The 20677-nt window shown below is 49.8% G+C and overlaps 1 long non-coding RNA gene across 1 annotated transcript in view; it reads right to left on the bottom strand.

The window, feature by feature from the left end:
* Window positions 1-546: 546 nt before the first annotated feature.
* Window positions 547-20677, bottom strand: part of LOC144889317 (uncharacterized) — a 26029-nt gene continuing 5898 nt past the window's right edge. The window contains exons 2-3 of the long non-coding RNA XR_013621692.1: window positions 3249-3349; window positions 547-2409 (exon numbers count right to left, since the gene is read on the bottom strand). This is a non-coding gene — a long non-coding RNA (uncharacterized LOC144889317). The remainder of the gene's footprint in view (window positions 2410-3248; window positions 3350-20677) is intronic.

Raw genomic sequence — 20677 nt, 5'->3', positions numbered from 1 at the left:
TCTCCATTTTACCCTATTTTCTGCATCTCCCCTTGTTAACCCCCTTGCCCGCATTTCTTCTTCCACCATATTTAGCAAAGACTTTCTCGGTCTTCCCCGTCCTCTACTTCCTTCTACATGCATTTCCATCACTCTTCTCAACCAGTCACTTTTATCCTTCCTCAACACATGACCAAACCATCTCAACCTGTTTCTCTTCACAGCATCAATCACAGGCTCTATTCAGAAAGACGACCCAGAAAGAAGATTAAAAATTTGTGAATGGTTTCTTAATCGTAATGCAGTCTTTGGAGGCCAAGTTTGAAATGTGGTTTGCCCAGGAAAGATCATGGCTGATAGTGAGACCCAGAAGTTTCAGTGACTGAACTTCCTTAAGAGGATCGATAGGTAGATAGGAGGGGTTTGCCAGATGGTCCTTTGGGAGAGAGAGAGTGGTCACCACACCTATAACAGACGTACACTCATATTTTCTGATAATCGCAGCATCTCAATGTGGTTGTGTCGTTGCCCACTATTGGGGAGAACAAAATCTCTTAATACACCTTTCACAATATGCACACTTTAATAACAGCATGCACATTCCTTCAAACTTTAATTGACCGAAAACAGATTTACGACTTTTTAAGGAATGCTGGAATTGGATTTCAACAAGAAAAGAGCAACGCCAAGCAATACAGCATATGGAAACCATTATAAATTTACAACTGGCGGAGCAATGAGAAAGAAAACCATTTATCACATACTGGAATGAAACAAAGATAGAAATGAGGCCCACTGCAAATCATACACACGTACATACAAACAGAAAAAGGAACAACAATTACATGTGTCAAAATCATCTGCTTTCATTTACTTATTTTTGCTCATGAATTTTCCTGCCCCCGGAATGGCTCGTACTTCAAAATGGAACCTTTCCTTCGCATATTCACAACATCTCGTATCACAAGCTTTGTCATTACTATTGTTGAATCATTCTGCTTTTGTGTATGACAGCTGTGCAAGGAAAAAGCTTTATATAGTGGCAAGGAAAGATTAGCAGATATTGTACATAAATTGATGTCCGCACTAATTGGGTGCGATGCAAGACCCAATTGCTCAAAATCTGAACTCAACATTGTCCTTATAATTTTCACAGCTCCAACCTATTTTTATGCATGATGGATTTGTCCACAGTCTTCATATAATTATTTATCCAGTAAGCAATATCATAGGCCTTGATGCCAATTTTACTACATTATTTACTTAGGCAAATTGGACAATGAAAGCATCAATTCCTTTTCCGTTTGGACATTTAAGATTAACTTGGGAAAGATCCTCACATGAAACACTGTCATTTTCGATCATTTTTCCAATCGATCATTTTCGTCTACAAAATCTAGACTCGTGTAAAATTCTCAACGGGATATTCTCAGTGGAATAAAAATTTAACAAAACAACTTCTTCAAACAGAATAACTTGCTCGATGGCAAAGACCGTGGGAAATCAGATATTACGGGTCGATTTTGAATGGGGAAAGCTGCACGAGGATTTCAAATGCGACATTTTTTACAGCATTGCGATCTAATGGACGCGTCGTTTTGTTCTCGATGGTCAAGCCCACACATGCAAGCCAGTTTGCACTAATATATCGCTGCCGAGCGCGACGGAAAAATGGCCACACAGAATCTTCATAAAATTTTGTGAGCTGGCCAGAAAAACAGTCGACATTGCATCATGCACCAGTAATTTTCATGATTGAACAAGGATGACCTTGAATCAAGGATTCAACAACTTGTAAACTGGCTAGAATTTTAATCCATTTTTTTCATTTTATTGCTACTTGCCGATTCCAAAAAAAAAGAAAACTTTAGTAAACGGCTTCTGTATAAAAACACTGGCCTTGCTTGTAGAGAGACATACAAATACAATCCAAACTTTCTCGTCTTGCACGCCATCATGTCCGACTCAAATGTGCATGCAAAGTAAGGCCTGGTGGATGCATTGTAATACCTGTGTATGCATAGGGGGGCATCCCTGAGCAGAGTACACCAGACACCAGCAGGTCATGACAATCCTTGGTAAGTGAAGGGGAAGTATGGAAAGGGACTTGCCCATCATACGGCTGGCGACTGGGATGATGCTGAACAGCGCCGTTTGGTCGCACCATCGTCTGCCACCCTGCGGCTCCGCGGTACAGTAGGTGCCGGGCCGGTAACCGTGTCATGTGCTGTGGAATAACTGGGGAAGAGCGACTAGGCCGGGGAAGTGGAGCTCTCTGAAAGCAGGACCGAGTCCGTGCTGCATGTGTATAAGAAGGTTGCAGCAACACTGACTGAGGCTGGAGCTCATGGCAGAATGTCGGCACATCATTATGATGCCGAGTGGTGGAACAGGGACCAGCTACTCCATCCCGAATTCTGCCTACCGCAGCTGCAACAACAGGTCAGGAAAGAAGAAAGATCTCTTTACAAATTACCAAAGTCCGAAGGAGAAACGCACAATCACAGTATTTAAGTCATCAGTGTGGACACCTTGTCCATGATATTGAGTATTCTGTGCATGATGGGCAGGCAACAGTGACAGAAAACAGCAGCACCCTCCCCCCACCAATCATGACAAAAACAGAACACAACAGTAAGGTTAAATCTTAAAACTAAACATTCCAACTGGGAGCAATGACTCGAGCTGAAAGAGGAAAAGTGCACCGTTTGTATTCCCAGTAGGAAATGGACAGCAGCGTGCTTTTGGATCAAATGCACATAAAAGGCCTTTCTGAAAATGTGCTTCATTCCACAATGGCAAAGGAAAGTGCATTTTTCCTCATTATCATCACCAGCAAAATAGACATGCTTGGCTGATTAAGGCAAATTATCATAATCCCAATCATTGCTTGCAGAGTGGCATATAAATACAATCCCAAACTTTCACTTGGCAAAGTAAGTAAATGCATTGGCATATTTGTTTTTGCTTAATATGTACAACATGTGTGTTTCTTTGTGATTCAAATGCTGTGCACCTTAAGAACAAGGAAACCACAAACTTGTGCCACATCGCCCTAATACTATAAATGGAAAGAGATGAAGGCTTTTGGCTTCCAAGGCCAGCGGCAAATATGGGCAGCATCGGCATCTAAAGCAACCTGTTCTCTCGAATCTAAGCTCCATACCAAATCAGAAATTAATTGAACGTGTCTGCATTGAATGGGCACATGGGCTGCACGGAATGGATGCTGAAGTAAAAGTGCATAGAGATGGTGCAATGGTTTGTACCAGGGTAGAACTGCTGTGCAGGTAAGCAGTTTGCAGAGACCGTGGGATCCAAGAGGGAGACCCCTTCTCGTCCAATTGTTTTTCTCCCGTTGGTAGCAGTCCTAAAAGAAAACAGAAAAAAGTATCTCCAAATGAGATGAGAGCCAGGTGTGTTGGTTGAAAGGAGGAGGATATGGGGTTTGATGAGACAATGAAGGAAGGGTATGGGAAAAACCAGGAGAAAAGGAAAGGGAATGTGGGTGCAAATGGAAAGAGGCAAACTGGATGGGTTTAAGTTATTCCACTATTTTGCATACATAGCACACAGAAGGACCAATGGGGAAAACAGAATAAAAATCGATTTCAAACTTGTTCAAAAAAATCCCTTATGTTTCTTGGTAATCAGGAAAGCCGCATTATGAACCAGACAACGCATTTAGCAATGCTGAACCTCACCAATGCAATGCAATGCGATGATAACGGTGAGAATTGCACGGTATGACACAAAAGGCCCCAAATTTGTGTTGAGTGCCTGATGTGATATTTTCAAGTAAAAGAGTGCAGGTCTGCATTTCGTTATTGCTTCAGGATATTTTTTTTCAAACAAAATGTTGTTCTAATTTGCAGAAGCGAAGATTTGATGGTGCATGACTTCATCAACACGTGTGCCTGCTCTTTCCATATCTGAAAGGTTAAAATGGAACAACTCCTTCTCAAACAACCCGCCTCAGTTTGGAATGGGGAAGGCCACAAAATAGAGAGCTAAATAGACCCTGTGTTGGAAGGCCACAAAAACGGGTTAAGTACAGTTTAACTTGGTGACCCCACCTCTAAGCTTTGGTTAAACAAAGAGACCTTAGCCATTATTAAAACCATTGCATATTCAATCTTCTCTAGAAACCGAATATGCGAGGAAATGATACGTCTCCATTGACAAAACACAATTTGCATTAAAATTAAAAAAAAAAAAAAAAAATCCCCACATTGAAAAAGAAGCGAACACATGAAAGGAAAAAAAAAATAGGGACAGTTAAAATGAACAACTTAACATATGCCAACCACCCCATGTTATACATTCTGGATAATTAGAGCACAAAACCACTCTCCCCACCATCAAGAGCCTGTCATGAGTTCTCAAAACTGGCCTGGGGAAGACTACTTAACAATGGCCTGCAAACCTAAAGGAAATGCGACACTGATATTCGGCATGCCATGCCAGAACGCATCAAAGCAAGATAAGGTGGCTTTGTGTTGTTATTGTTTTTTTGTTGTTGTTGTTTTGTTTTTTACATTTGGGAAATGCTTCAAATCAAAAACGCTTTGCAATACATGTCCCCGACTGGTCCCAATGAATGTTTTTGTTCATAGCACTCAACAATCATGAACCATATAAAGTTGGACAAATTGTTTTAGGTATGCAAATCTACAGAATAAGTTAACTTATCATAATAAAGCTATGTACTAATTTTCAGTTCAATATGTTAAGTGATAATGAGAAAAAAAAGTCTGGAAAACTGACCCATGTATCATGTGAATAATAATATAATAATAATATTGTTGTGGATTTGAGAATGGTGTTGTGTTTTTTTTTATTATCGTTGTAAGTGTAATGAAGCTTGTATAAATATCACCCTCCGTGTTATGTGTAAAGGTCAAAGGTCGTCCCTTAGTTGGGCCATATACAATCACGTAGCAAATCATAGATCTCCCTGTTTAGTAGTTATCTCCTTATTATGTGTATTAGTTTAAGGCTCTGTTCCCACTAGTTGACACTGCATTGCACCAAATGGAATAAGGTAGAATCCCCTTTCAATTGCCACCAAAACGCAATTGCCGGCAGCGTTCGCTGCCCTTTGGCTGGGGCTCGCTCAAATCGCCCTAAAACCTCCATTACGCAATGTTTAAGCTGGAGAAGAAGGAGGAGGAGCCGTCGGATCATGGGCGTGGCACCACCTCGTCATCAAAGGTGGAGCCAGCGAGCCCCCACCAGCCAACCAGGGCTGAAGAGATACCATCACGGGCATGGCACGCATTGATCTTGAAGCGCGTTATATAAGCGCCCGCGCAAGCCTTTTCGCAGCAGATGCGTGACCCAGCTGAGTTCTGCACAAGCGAGATTTCTGCAGAGAGCCGCTTCAACCAGCCCCGTTTCAACCAGCCGCGTGAAGCCCTGACGGGGCAGCGAGCGACCCTGCCGGTGTGCGGTGTAAAGCCGAATACAAGGAACTGCCGGCTCTTCGCTTCCCGCCCGGAGCGGACCCGCTTGATGTGCCCTGTGGTCCCACCTTCGCATCCTTCCCGCCATTCCTGCCTGAGAATTCCCCATTCGTGTGAGTCTGTCTTTGTTTGTTCTGTCCTGGGTTTGTAAGTAAGACTGCCATAGGTAAGCTAGCGTTGCACTGTGTCCTTCTGGTCCGTCCCTCTTTCTGTAATTATTTTCTTATTCTTCCTTGGTTTCTTTTGAATTGTAAATAGTAGTAATAAATTATATTTGTATTTCCTACTTCTGTTCTGCTTCTTCTTCACATTCGGTCGTTTTATAGTCTAGTAGGAAGACTAGGTCCCCCTGCACCCCCCGGAGATATACTTCTAATCAGTGTTTCTAGATTGGAAAAAATGTGTAGAAAATGACTAGCTATGGCCCCAAGCTGAAAAAATGTCCCACATACCATTTTTATGCAAATTACTGCTGCAAATTTTATGCAAAATTATGCAAATTTTATGCAAATTTTTGATGAGGAGTAGAGTTGAGGGGTCTTTGAGGGCTTCATCGAGGTGCTCTCGGTTGCAAGACTGGGTCATTCTGAGAAGCACAGCAGGGTCAGAGATCATGATGTTCTCCTCCTCAGTGAATCTCTCCATCAACAGCCTCTCCATTGCCTCACACACTGTTTTGAGGCAAAAGAGGGACTTTGCGTAGGCCTTTCCACTGAGAACACCTTTGAGAGATCCACTTGTTACTAGTTGTGCCTCAAAGAGAATCTCTGCATATCCAGAACCACGCATCTTGTGTCCAGTGAGCATCCCGATGTAGTTCATGGATGTGTGGAAGGGTCCAATCGTTACTACATGACTAGCAAATTCATTTGGCCAGCGCCAGATGATGGGAAGGGCTTTCATGCAGACACCCAGATCAAATGTATTCAGGACCCATCTCTGACCCACCTCAGCAGTTGCTGCCTCGGAACGCTTCAGTAGCTCACGAACAACTGCGTTGTCTGTGATCGGTCTGTGCCTGGTGCCTGCATGGCATGGCAATGGCCTGCAGCCTGTGCCTGGGCTAGGGGGTTTCACCTCTGCAACTGGTTCTCCCCCACCCAGCAAATCAACAGTCGACTACTGCACGCCTATCCACCAACCGATCACAGACAACGCAGTTGTTCGTGAGCTACTGAAGCGTTCCGAGGCAGCAACTGCTGAGGTGGGTCAGAGATGGGTCCTGAATACATTTGATCTGGGTGTCTGCATGAAAGCCCTTCCCATCATCTGGCGCTGGCCAAATGAATTTGCTAGTCATGTAGTAACGATTGGACCCTTCCACACATCCATGAACTACATCGGGATGCTCACTGGACACAAGATGCGTGGTTCTGGATATGCAGAGATTCTCTTTGAGGCACAACTAGTAACAAGTGGATCTCTCAAAGGTGTTCTCAGTGGAAAGGCCTACGCAAAGTCCCTCTTTTGCCTCAAAACAGTGTGTGAGGCAATGGAGAGGCTGTTGATGGAGAGATTCACTGAGGAGGAGAACATCATGATCTCTGACCCTGCTGTGCTTCTCAGAATGACCCAGTCTTGCAACCGAGAGCACCTCGATGAAGCCCTCAAAGACCCCTCAACTCTACTCCTCATCAAAAATTTGCATAAAATTTGCATAATTTTGCATAAAATTTGCAGCAGTAATTTGCATAAAAATGGTATGTGGGACATTTTTTCAGCTTGGGGCCATAGCTAGTCATTTTCTACACATTTTTTCCAATCTAGAAACACTGATTAGAAGTATATCTCCGGGGGGTGCAGGGGGACCTAGTCTTCCTACTAGACTATTAGTGATTTCCCCATTGGACACCTGTGGCACGATTTGGCCAACGTTCAAGAATCGGGTCTAGTCCTTGTTAACAGTTCGTGCCGCGGTTGCTAAAACCGCTCGGCAATGAACATCTGTCCGCGGTACGAACGGGGCTGCGCACCTGCCTTTCTGGAGGTAGCTGTGCAGCGTCAGGAGCGGAGACGGCCAGTGAAAATAGAAGGGGGGATTAACCCCCCCCCCCCCCTAAGGGGAGTGCCGTACTCCGGTTCCGTAACAATTGGTGTCAGGAGTGTCGGATTCGGACCTGAAGCGCTTAGCGCGCTCAAATTACGAGTGGCCCAAAATTCTATTTCATAAAATCCTAAATTTAAAATCGTGCCATGGATGGTCAAGGTGATCGGGTGCTGGTGGGAGAGTTAGAGGGGTTACGGGTAACCCAGGACCAGAGGGAGGAAATGGAGGAGGAAAGAAATGAGGATGTGGTTGAGGGGGTATCAGGCGCACAAGATGGCGCCCTTGCGCACGAGGTTTCAGACGCACAAAATGGCGCCTCGCACGAGCGCGCGGTAGCCGCGCCCGCTGCGCAAATAGGGGGAATTGATGTGCGGGACCTCATGGCGCAGATTAATGCAGCCATACTAATGGGGAATATAGGATTGGAAAACAGAATGGGGGAGAAAATGGGAAACCAAATTGGAGGTTTGGAAAACAGTATGGGGGCAATGAGGGACGAAGCGAGGGGTACCAGTGAGCAATTGAGAGACGGGTTAAGGAAGATGGGAAATCGAATCGGGGGGCTCGACGGCAAAATTGGGGGGCTAGAAGCCAAATTTGAGGGTTTAGACAATAAATTCGAGGGGATAGACAACGCCGAGTTGTTTCTTCGCCGAGGGGATGCCGGAGGGCTTCCAGGTTGGAAGGGCTAGCAGGTAAATTGGGGGGCCAACTGAATGACGGGGGTAACCAAATCGGGGAAATGAAGGAGGGGTTAACGGGGTTGGAAAATAGAATGGCTGCCCAGGAGAACCAGATGGAGGGGGTGAAAAATGGGTTAGGGGGGTTAGAAAACCCAATGGAAGGCAAATTGTGGGAAATAGGGGAGCAATCTTCCCGAGAAATTAAACAGATGGGGAATCAGATAGAGGAGGTGAAAATCGGGTTAGAAACCAAATTGGAAGCCCAGAGGCATGAGTTGGAACAGATGAGGGCAGCATCTACCAAAGAGATGGGAGAGATGGGGGAGGAGATCAGACGGGGTGTGATCGAGGAGGTCTCGGGGGTACGCGAGGAGGTAAAGCGAGGTGAGGAGCGTATAGAGAAAGAGGTGAGAAATGGGACGGCAAAGTTACAAGGTGGCATAGAGGAGTTGACGCAGGGGGTGGGGCAGCTGACAGTGGGACAAAGGGAGTTGAAGGAACAGGTAAAAAAGAATACGGCTGTGATCGAGGGGTTGAAGGTGACCCAGAAGGAAATAAAGAACGAACTCATAGCGACAAAGAGGGAATGTCGGACGGTACATGAGGGACTGACAGCAAGATTGGACGAGGTGACAGAGGCAATGGAGACGAAAGAACGGGAGGTGAGGACGCACATATAAGCTGTCAAGGTGGCCTTAGAGGAAGAAATTGAGGGGGCGCACCGGGAAATGAGGGAGGTAAAGGAGAAATTAGAGGAAGTGGAAGAGGGGGTGAGTGAAATCAAGAAGAGACGGAGGGAAACTAAGAAGGAGATAAAGGAGGAAGTGATGGAATATGTGCAAGGTCTGTGCTCAAATCATGATGATGTGCTTGCTAACCAAATAAATAGTGTGCAGGTGGCGGAGGAGGAGCGACAAAGAGGTGCCGAGGTAAGTGGCGTTATACTCGGAAATGTATATGGTGTGAGGGGAGATTCAGTCAGCTTGGGGGGTGGTGTAGACCCGGGTGTTCGTGAGGGACCAATCGTGAGGTGTATGACTGGTCCGGAGGGTATGGATAAAGGAGGTGTGCAAGGAGGTCTGGCTATGGGGAGTGAGGGGGGTGTTGGTGAGCAAGGGTGTGCGGGTATGGAGTGGGTAGCGGGTTGCGGAAGGGCGACCCAGGCATCGACACCAAGAGGGGTAGTGTTTGGAGGGACGGGGGATGCGCGGGAGCCCCCCGGGAATAGCGTACTGTGGGAGCCTGAACGGTTTGGTCCCACGTTGATCCCGCAAGGAGTGATGCGCGGGGTTCGGCCTTCGGGCGCCCACAAGGTCCCACTCGCGCCGTACGACGGCAAGAGTGATTTGAGGGCGTACCTGGCGCAGTTTGAGTACGTGTGCAGAGGCAATGGTTGGAATCCGGACGAAGGTGGAGTACACCTTGTGGGGGCACTGCGCGGAGCGGCGGCGGAGGTGCTGACAGCTTTACCACCGTGTGCTCTCACCCTCTCAGCTCTCCGCGCGGCCTTAATTTACAGATTTGGCATTGAACAGCAAAGTGAGCTTGTTAAAGCGCAGCTTGCTCAGCGAAAACGCAACCCCAGGAGACCATCGGGGAGCTTGCCCACGACATTCGCCGCACAGTAGGGATTGCACACGCAGACATGGCAGCGAGTTCACAGGAAAGCCTGGCGCTGGATCACTTTATCCAGGCCCTTCCGGATCTGGAGCTCCGACAACAGCTCGCCATGTGGCGCCCGCAGACCATGAGTCAGGCGGCCGACGCTGCAGCCCATTGGGAAGCAGCTCCTGGCCCGGGGAGGCGAGCGCCACGCAGTGGCGGTGCGTCAGGTAGGGCCCGTGATGGGGGGTGGCCCCCCGACCTGGAGAGCATGGTTCGGAGGCTGGTGGATCGGCGCCTAGCGGGACCTGGACCATGGCAGGCGGCTCCAGCGGTGGCACCCGGTAGTCCATGACAAAGTACCCCAATTCGGACATACAGGGAGGGAAATTTGGAATATCGGAGGCAAGCACCTTACCAGGTGAGGTGTTATAATTGTGCTCGGCTGGGTCACCGTGCGTGGGAGTGCTGAGCTCCGCGCCGGGACGTTCCCCGCCAGCCGATGCCCTCAACTTCGCCCAGTATAGATCGGCCTAGCCGACCTCAGACACCCCCCCGCCAGGGCCCGGGAAACTAGAACGTGCCGGGCATGCAGGGCGGTGTTCGGCAGTAGGGGATGGAGAGGAGCCCTCGTTGACGCGACAGGTCATTCATTGTGGCCAAATTGGAACAGGTAGCTTAACAATTCGGTGCAAAATTGCCGGCGTGGGGGTAGACGCCGTGGTGGACACGGGAGCCAGCGCCACGATCATCAGCCCCGTGATCCTTAATTCGAGTGCAGACGGCTGGGGTAAAATCCAGCGTCTGGAAAATCATAGTTTGCAGCTGGCTACCGGGGTAACGGCCCCGATCATAGGGCGTGGTTTTGTGACCCTCAAGTTGGGATCGGTAAAGAAGGAGATAGAGGTTTGGGTGGCGGAGGTATGCGACCCATGCTTAATAGGGTTGGATTTGTTGACTGCCAACGGTTGTAAAATCGACTTGAGCCGGGGGATCCTGCAAGTGGGAGTGGAAGAGCTACCATTGGAGGGGGTGAGCACGGCCGAGAGGGTGGAGCTGGAGGCTCCTGAGGCCGTGACCATCCCTCCGGGGGCCGAGGCAATAGTGCCGGCCCGATGGTCAGCTCGCCCGACATGGCAGGAGTCCTGAGGTCTGGTCGAACCGGTGGCAGCGCTATCCATACCTGGTTTAATCGTGGGCCGCACCCTTGTAAAAACGGACGGGCCGGTGGTGGCCGTCCGAGTAATTAATATTAGTACAGAACCTCGCACTATAGTGAGGGGCACGAAGGTAGCTGGCTGCACCCCAGTTAGAGAAGTCGCGTCAGTGAGGGGCGAGAACGTCCAGCCGAGCCGGCCCCAGGGGGAGCCTTCAATAAGTAGTAGGAATTGGCCCGATCCCATTTGCGAGATGGTAAATCGTAGTAGTGTAGAGTTGGGAGGTACCCAGAGCGAGGCCTTACATAAACTGGTTGGATCCCATTTGGATCTCTTCTCCTTGTCCGAGGATATTGGACGTACGGGCCTGGTGAAACATCAGATCCACATCGGTGAGGCCCGGCCTATTCGTCAGGCCGCCCGACGGCTCCCTTGGAGCAAGAGGGCGGAAGCTGACGAGCATGTTGAAAAAATGCTCGACGCAGGCGTGATCGAGCCCTCGGGAAGTCCCTGGATGTCACCTGTTGTGATGGTTAAAAAGAAAGATGGGACCACGCGTTTCTGCGTGGACTATCGCCAGCTAAACAACGTGACACTCAAGGACTCATATCCCCTGCCAAGAATTGATGACACCCTCGATGCCGTTGCGGGCTCAAATTGGTTCTCAACTTTGGACCTCAAGAGTGTGTATTGGCAGGTGGAGATGGATCGGGCAGGGAAGGAGAAAACGGCATTTTCCACAAGTAAGGTTCTGTATCAGTTCACTGTGATGCCGTTTGGTTTGTGTAACGCACCCGCCACCTTTGAGCGATTAATGGAACATGTACTAGGCGGCATGCCATGGCAATCATGCCTGGTATACCTGGATGACGTCCTAGTACATGCCAAGACCTTCCCCCAGGCTTTAGCTAATTTGGACCAGGTGTTCGGGTGCCTCAGACAGGCAGGGTTGAAGCTGAACCCGAGTAAGTGCACTTTGTTTGCAAGAGAGGTGGCCTATCTAGGTCACGTTATCGGTCGCGAGGGGGTAAAAACAGACCCAGGCAAAATTACAGCGGTAGAGGAGTGGCCCGCACCAAGTACCATCAAGGAGGTGCGGGGATTTTTGGGACTCTGCTCCGACTACCGGCGCTTTGTGGCGAAATTTGCGGAGTTGGCCCGTCCCCTCCACCGGCTTACGGAGAAGGGGACGCGATTTAATTGGACAAGGGAGTGCCAAGAGGCCTTCCTAAAATTGAAGGGGTGTTTGACATCCGCACCCCTTCTAGCTTACCCCACTAGCGACGGGACATTTACCCTGGACACGGATGCGAGCCAGGAAGGATTGGGCGCAGTTTTGTCTCAGACACAGGAGGGTGTGGAGAGAGTGATTGGTTATTATAGTCGGGCCTTAAGTAGGCCCGAACGAAATTATTGTGTCACTCGCAAAGGGTTATTGGCAATGCTGGCTGCCATGAACCATTTCCACCCGTACCTGTACGGGCGGAAATTTTCGGTTCGAACTGACCATTCCTCCTTGCAATGGCTCCTTCGGTTCAAGGAACCGGAGGGCCAAATTGCAAGGTGGTTGGAAAAGTTGCAGCAGTACGATTTTGATGTGACCCATAGGGCCGGGAAGGCCCATGGTAATGCAGACGCACTCTCTCGGCGTCCTTGTCTGGAGGAAAACTGCAAATTTTGTGCGAGACGAGGAGAGGGAGCAATTGGGCGATTCTGCCCCGATTCTCGTCGTCCGGGCAACCCGGGTGAGAGGGCCAATTTTGCCACTAACCGCGGACGAGGAATTTGGAAATTTGGCATGGAGCACGGCCCAGCAGGAGGATCCCGTTCTGGGGCCGGTGTTCAAATGGGTCAAATTGGGGCAAAGACCAAAGTGGGGAAGAGGTCACCCCCCTCGGGGCGCAAATAAAGGCATATTGGGCTCAGTGGCAGACCCTGGAATTGAAAGGCAACATCTTGTATCGCAAGTGGGTGGAGGTTCCCTCTGATAGAACTTCCTGGCTGGTGATAGTCCCTGACAAATTTAAGAACATCATATTACAACAGGTGCATGGTACCCGCTCCGGCGGCCATTTGGGCAGGACAAAGACAACATCTCGGGTCCGCCGGAGGTTCTATTGGGTTAATATGGGGCGCGACATACAGGACTGGTGTCGGAGATGCGACGCCTGTTCTGCCAAAAAGGGAACAGCACGGAGGATGAGGGCCCCCCTTCAATTACACCAGGTGGGGGCCCCCCTTGAGCGGGTGGCTATGGATATTCTAGGACCGCTGCCCCGCACCCGCCAAGGTAATAAGTACATCCTCGTTGTAATGGACTATTTCACCAAGTGGCCGGAGGCCTATGCCCTCCCCAAACAAGAAGCCGGGGTGGTGGCGCAGGCCTTCGTGGAAGGATTTGTATGTCGGCACGGGATTCCACAGGAGCTGCACACCGATCAGGGTCGAAATATTGAAAGCCAATTTTATTAAAAGATGTGTGCAGACTCATGTCAATTCGGAAAAACAGGACCACGCCCTTGCGGCCACAATCTGACGGGATGGTGGAAAGATTCAATCGAACATTGATCCAACAACTGGCACTGTTCACCACCACCCGTCAGGATGACTGGGACGAACATCTCCCGTACTTGTTAATGGCCTACCGAACCAGCCAGCACGGAGCCACCGCATGCAGTCCAGCGTTGCTTATGTATGGGCAGGAGTTACGGGCTCCCGCCGACTTGCTATGCGGTCCCGTGCCAGACACCACGGATACACCGCCGAGGGAGGGTTACGCACGTCACCTGGAGGAAGGCATGGACCCGCTCCATGCCTTCGCCCGCCGCCAGCTCCATCTGGTGGGGGCCAAGATGAAGCGCAGGTACGACGACCGGAGCCAGGGTAGTCAGTACGCTCCGGGGATGAAGATTTGGTTCTTTAATCCCCGGAGGCGGAAGGGCAGGTGCCCAAAACTCACCTCCCCCTGGCAAGGCCCGGGAGTCGTCCTGTCACACGTCTGTGACGTGGTCGTTAAGATCAAAATGTGGCCACGGGCCCTCCCTCGGATCGTCCATGCCGACCGGATAAGACCTTATGCCGGCGAGCAGGCGCCCTCGTGGATCGCCTCGGCTCTAGATGCCGAGGCAGGACCCAGTACCTTTTGCGACGGGGGCTCGTAGCATCAGAGGACTGGGGGGGGGGGGGGGTGGTAGTGAGAGGTACCGTTGTGGTGGGATGGCAACTCTGCCATCTCTCACAACGGGAGCAAAGGAGCTCTAGGTTTATGGGGTTTGGCAGTGAAAACTAGCCCGGGAGGGTTTGGATAATGTATAGGGACCTAGAAATGACCAGAGGTAACGGTATGGTTAAGTAGCACCAGTGGACAGGTAGTGGGGACATAGATGAGGGTAGTTGGATTATAATGATGAGGGAGCGCAATAATGTAAGGGGCGACTGGGAAGCGCGAGTTTCAGAGGGGAGTAGTTAGAGCAGATGATGCCGAGTGTTTGAGGATCGAACAGGTGTATGGAGCAGTGTATGGCTGAGTAGTGGTGATTGTGTGTTGTGTTGACCAAATGGTCCAGGGAGGAAGGAGGGTGCAGAAAGCACCAGGAGTGATTGCACAGGTGTGCAAGTGAACAGGTGAATGGAGAATGGTTGTGTGGAATACATGGAGTATGGAATATATGGAGTATGGAATGGATGGTCGTGGAGTGAGTATGGGGGAAACTGTGGAGTGTAGTGGATGGTGCGTAGGTGTGGATGGGGGAAAGGAGGATGGACCCCATCAGGAATACCCGGGGAGGGTAGTTTAAGCGTTAGGTAGAGGGTACAGGTAAATTGTGGTTGGATATTGGCATCTGTGGTGCGTGGTGGAAGAATGGTGTTTGGATGGGTGCATTAGTGTCGTGGAAATGGCTGGGCGTGTGGCCTGTTAGTGTGTGTAGTTGAATGGGCACCCCGCCACTGTTAGGATGTCGGCCAGGTGAGGCCGCAGGTGGGCTCTGGGAGCCGTTAGAGTTGTGGATGGGGCCCGAGGATCCGGAGGACGGACCCGGGTAGCCCAGTGCCAGAGAGGGCACCGAATGGGGAGAGCGCCAGAGGGCCTTCCCCAATTAGATAGGTAGGGTGAGGAGCAGGTAAGCTCGGAGGCAACTACAGTGGTGGAGTTGTGCAGGTGGGTAGACCTGCTGGGAGAGCCACACGACCAGTCCTGAAATTGTGCAAGGGCACAGGGAGTTGAAATCGGGGGAGTGAGACCCCAAATTGATGAAGCACCACAGTTTGGTCAATGGGAATTTGGTTCTTAAAACCGCATAGAGAGTAAGATTGCCAATGGTTTGGCAGGGAAAGACCCCGGGTAGTGTAAAGTGTATTAAAGTCATTTAGAGGATAGTTAGGATTAAGAATCCCCTCGCACCATCTACATCCACTCACCTGAGGCGATGACGTAACTCCACGCCATGCCATGTTTTGTTATTTTTCTGTGCAAATGTTTGGATTGTGAGACGCATCATGACGTGGGTGTGACATTGTGCTTGTTGTTCCATCTCTCCCTCCTTATGAGGATTGATGACGAATTGGAATTATGGCAAATTTGGTTAGAAATAGGGATTGTGGTGACGAATTTGGTATAGGGGAAATATGGGGAAGACGAGACAGTAGGGACGAATTTGTAAATGTGTAGATTTTTGTACATATGGGGTAAGGGCAAGGGTAGAGTAGGTAACAGGGGGGGGGGGGGGGGACGTACGGTCGGGACGAGCTTTCTCACTTCGCTCTCCGTACGCACCTCGTCTTGCATTGCCTTGTTTGATGTGTACCCTTGTGACCTTACCCCTCACTCACCTGTCTTCTACCCCCCCCCCCCTATCTCCCACCCGAGGACTGTGCTCTCTGGGCACCGAGGGGAGCGTGCGGGAGTCCGCCATTGTGTGCCCGAACTCTCGCAACCACAGCTGCCTGCATCGATGCACCACTTATGGACCACATGTCTGTGGCTGAGCACCACTCATGGAACCCCACGGGTTGGGGCATGGCCCCTCTGCTGGAACCGGCCATGATGGCCCGAGATCTTGCTGGCGGACCTTGTTAGCATGGCACCTATGCCACACAGGTGAACCACTCAGAGTCGGCCCTGTGGGCCATAAATAAATAAAAAATGGACGCATTGTGTGCCTTTTTATTATGTCCAAATAGGTCGCCAGTAAGAAGAACAAGTTGACAACATCTGGAAGAGCATTAGCCAGCAGAGGGAGCCGAAGAGCAAGACCACCGGCAGGGTTTGTTGGGTTTTTTAAATTATGAACTGTGGTGACTGTGCACTGAATGGTGCTGTGTGGTGCTTTATGGTGTTTTGGTGCGTTTTTGTTGCTGTTGGTGCGTCGATGCAGGGCAGGCTGCCTCCCCCCCCCACCCCCCCCCCCCCCCCAAAGAACAATCACAGGTCCTGGGGTTTCGTTTTGTAAAGACAAGTAGCGTCAACTGTAAATAATGCTCCCACATCGTTCATGTTGTAGTTTGAAGACAATTCCGCAATTCGGTTAGCTGTGGGCGTAAGTCTGTTAGGCAGGGTGCAATGCAGCAGCGGGACCTACTTATTTGTGTTTTAAAACTATCACACTCAGGGTCAGGTTAAATGTAGAGGGAACTACACCTACGTGCCACACTAAACTAAAAGTAAAAGTTTAATAGGCCCGGGACGTGCCTAAGAGGAGGAGGGTGCAGTGTTGTGGATTTGAGAATGGTGTTGTGTTTTTTTTTTATCGTTGTAAGTGTAATGAAGCTTGTATAAATATCACCCTCCGTGTTATGTGTAAAGGTCAAAGGTCGTCCCTTAGTTAGGCCATATAGAATCACGTAGCAAATCATAGATCTCCCTGTTCAGTAGTTATCTCCTTATTATGTGTATTAGTTTAAGGCTCTGTTCCCACTAGTTGACACTGCATTGCACCAAATGGAATAAGGTAGAATCCCCTTTCAATTGCCACCAAAACGCAATTGCCGGCAGCGTTCGCTGCCCTTTGGCTGGGGCTCGCTCAAATCACCGCAAAACCTCCATTACGCACATGGTTAAGCTGGAGAAGAAGGAGGAGGAGCCGTCGGATCATGGGCGTGGCACCACCTCGTCATCAAAGGTGGAGCCAGCGAGCCCCCACCAGCCAACCAGGGCTGATGAGATACCATCACGGGCATGGCGCGCATTGATCTTGAAGCGCGTTATATAAGCGCCCGCGCAAGCCTTTTCGCAGCAGATGCGTGACCCAGCTGAGTTCTGCACAAGTGAGATTTCTGCAGAGAGCCGCTTCAACCAGCCCCGTTTCAACCAGCCGTGTGAAGCCCTGACGGGGCAGCGAGTGACCCTGCCGGTGTGCGGTGTAAAGCCGAATACAAGGAACTGCCGGCTCTTCGCTTCCCGCCCGGAGCGGACCCGTTTGCTGTGCCCTGTGGGCCCACCTTCGCATCCTTCCCGCCATTCCTGCCTGAGAATTCCCCATTCGTGTGAGTCTGTCTTTGTTTGTTCTGTCCTGGGTTTGTAAGTAAGACTGGCATAGGTAAGCTAGCGTTGCACTGTGTCCTTCTGGTCCGTCCCTCTTTCTGTAATTATTTTCTTATTCTTCCTTCTTCCTTGGTTTCTTTTGAATTGTAAATAGTAGTAATAAATTATGTTTGTATTTCCTACTTCTGTTCTGCTTCTTCTTCACATTCGGTCGTTTTAGTGATTTCCCCATTGGACACCTGTGGCACGATTTGGCCAACGTTCAAGAATCGGGTCTAGTCCTTGTTAACAGTTCGTGCCGCGGTTGCTAAAACCGCTCGGCAATGAACATCTATCCGCGGTACGAACGGGGCTGCGCACCTGCCTTTCCGAAGGTAGCTGTGTAGCGTCAGGAGCGGAGACGGCCCGTGACAATAGAAGGGGGGATTAACCCGCCCCCCCTCCCCCCTAAGGGGAGTGCCGTACTCCGGTTCCATAACAATATATATAATAATAATATAATAATACATATGTGTAATACAACATGTGGCCCGGGTTGTAGATCCACTGTTTGGAGAGGTTCCTGGCTGAAATATTGAAACCTCGATGAAAAACGGTGCCCAGCTCATGATCCGGGCAGTTGGAAGTTGGAAAATAAGTCAATTGCCTGTAAGTGAAGGTTACAACTGTAAGTGAAGGAAGAGTGTGTGTGTGTGTGTGTGTGTGTGTGTGTGTGTGTTTGTGTGTTTGTGTGTGTGTGTGTGTGTGTGTGTGTATTTTTTGTATACTGAATCGAGGCTCATGAAAGAGCTAACATTTATTTCACAAACAAATCAACCAGACAAACAAAATATTGAAAAGAGGGAGCGGGCGGACAAGATGGGGAGAGAAAGGGAAGCACACAAACATAACATTTGAGAGCAGGGAGATATGTGGGAGGGAGAGGGCTTGGGGGGAGGAGGCGTGGGAAGGGGGGGGGGGGGGGTGGGAGAAGTATAAAACACAAGGACACCAAAGACTTCCAGGACAGAGGTTGGTATTTCAAAAAAGTGGATTTGGGATGAAATTAGCGGGGGTAGAAAAGATCAAGGTTTTGGATGGGGGAAGATAAGAGATGGTGGTGAACAGCTGTTTTGAAGACCTGGAGGGTGGAGTGGGATTGAAGAGGGTGAGGGAGTTTGTTCCAGAGGCGGGAGAAAAGAGGAATGAAGGAGTGAAGGTGAGCAGAGAGCCGAGATTTCGGCAGTTTAACCATAAGAGGGTTGCAGGCAGATCTTGTGCGACCTGTAGGAACATTTGGGGGACAGAGCTCAGAGAGAGCTGGGGGGGCAAGGCCAGAGAGGAGTCTGTAGAAGACGGAAAGACCACCAACCTGCCTGCGGTGAGTGAGTGAAAGGCCCTTGGAGTTAGCTTCATCGCGGGAGATTCCAATGATTCTGAATGCTTTGGTTTCAACAGCGTGAAGACGAGCTAGGTGTGAGGCCGGAGCACCAGCCCAGAGGGGAGAGCAGTGTTCCATTGAGCTGCGGATGAAAGCCTTGTATGTGGTGAGGAGCTCAGGTGTGCCAAGGAAGGACTTCGCACGACGGAGGATGCCCAGTCGGCGACTGGCTTTGGAGACCAGATTTGAAATGTGGTTTTCCCAGGAAAGATCATGGCAGATAGTGAGACCCAAAAGCTTGAGTGACAGAACTTCTTGGAGAGGATTATTCAGAAAGTGGATGGGAGGGTTGTCCAGTCGGTCTTTTCGGAGAGACATCGTAAGAGTGTGAGATTTGTCAGGATTGAAAGACATGTTCCACTTGTTTGCCCAGTCTGTGATTTTGTCCAGGTCTGCAGAGAGTGAGGAGGCTGCAGACTGCCGATCTGAGGGATGAGGAATGGAGCGACAGAGAGTAGAGTCATCAGCAAAGAGATAGAGAGGATTTTCAAGAGAGTCAGAGAGATCATTGATGAAGACCAGAAAAAGCACAGGGCCCAGAACACTGCCTTGGGGAACTCCAGCCTGAACAGGAAGAGGAGATGAGAGAAACCCATTCAGGGCCACACATTGACTACGACTATAGAGGATGTCCGCCAGCCATGCGTGGAGATTTCCATGGATACCAAAGGAGGAGGATTTGGTGAGCAGAGCGGGGTGTCAGACTGTATCCAAGGCACGTGCTATGTCAAGGGAGACAGCTCTAATTTCCTGTTTGGCATTGAGGACCTCCATCCATTGTTGAGAAAGCAGAAGCAGCATGTCCAGAGTAGAGTGACCAGGTCTGAAACCAAATTGATGATCAGAGATCAAGCCATTGGAGAAGAGGAAAGATTTCATATCCGAAGCAATGATGGATTCCATGACTTTGCTGATAAATTGGGAGAAGGCTGATTGGTCTGTAGTTGCTGGGATCTGTTTTTGCACCTGTTTTGTGCAAAGCGGTGATGTTGGCTGATTTCCAAGCAGATGGCAGATGACCTTGAGCAAAAGAGAGGGTGAAGAGAACAGAGCGAGGGAGTGAAAGAGCGGAAGAACAGGATTTTAGGACCCGTGGGCTGATGCCGTCAGGTCCAGTTGCAGAATCAGAGTCGAGGGTTGACAGAAACTTTTCCACCTTGTCAGGAGGAAAGGACACAGAGTCCAGGAGCAGCTGGCTACGACTGGGTACGGTGGGTACAGAGAGGGATGGGTTTGGGACACAAGATTTAGAGGCAAACACAGAGTTGAGGCATTCAGCTTTTTCACGTGCGGAGTCAGCCGTGTAGCCGTTTGAGGTGAGGGAGGGGATGGAGGGGGAACAAACACCAGAAACAGATTTGACCAGATGCCACCAGGATTTGGAAGAGGGGAGACAGATACGAGAGTTCGGTCTTGAGAACGGAGAGATATTGTTTCATGGCTCTCCTGAGGGTGGACACACACTTGTTTCGGGCTTTGTGAAAGGAAATGAGCTTTCCTTCCATTGGATTTGCTCTCCAGGAGACGAAGGCAAGTTGTTTCTGGGCAACAGCCTCACCACAAGATGCCGTGTACCATGGACGGGAGGTAGGGTATGACAACTGAAGATGAGATGGGAAAATCTATGCATGAGAGAGAGCAATTTACTTTGGAAGAATTCCCAGGATGAGTTGATGTCAGAGGCGGTAGAGATGGGAGACCAGTCCAGATGATTGATGGCTGCTTGAAGGCCGTGCCAGTTGGCCTGAGTGAAATGCCAGACTCGTCGCAGCTGAGGAGGCTCCCTGAGAATGGTCAGAGAGATGTCCACTTTAACAAGCACATGATCAGATGAGCCGATTGG

The sequence above is a fragment of the Myxine glutinosa genome, unplaced genomic scaffold (assembly GCF_964187855.1).
Source record: "Myxine glutinosa unplaced genomic scaffold, kmMyxGlut1.1 SCAFFOLD_2548, whole genome shotgun sequence".
NCBI lineage: Eukaryota > Metazoa > Chordata > Myxini > Myxiniformes > Myxinidae > Myxine > Myxine glutinosa.
The sequence above is the reverse complement of the archived record's forward strand: the minus strand, read 5'-3'. Positions and strand labels throughout refer to the sequence as shown.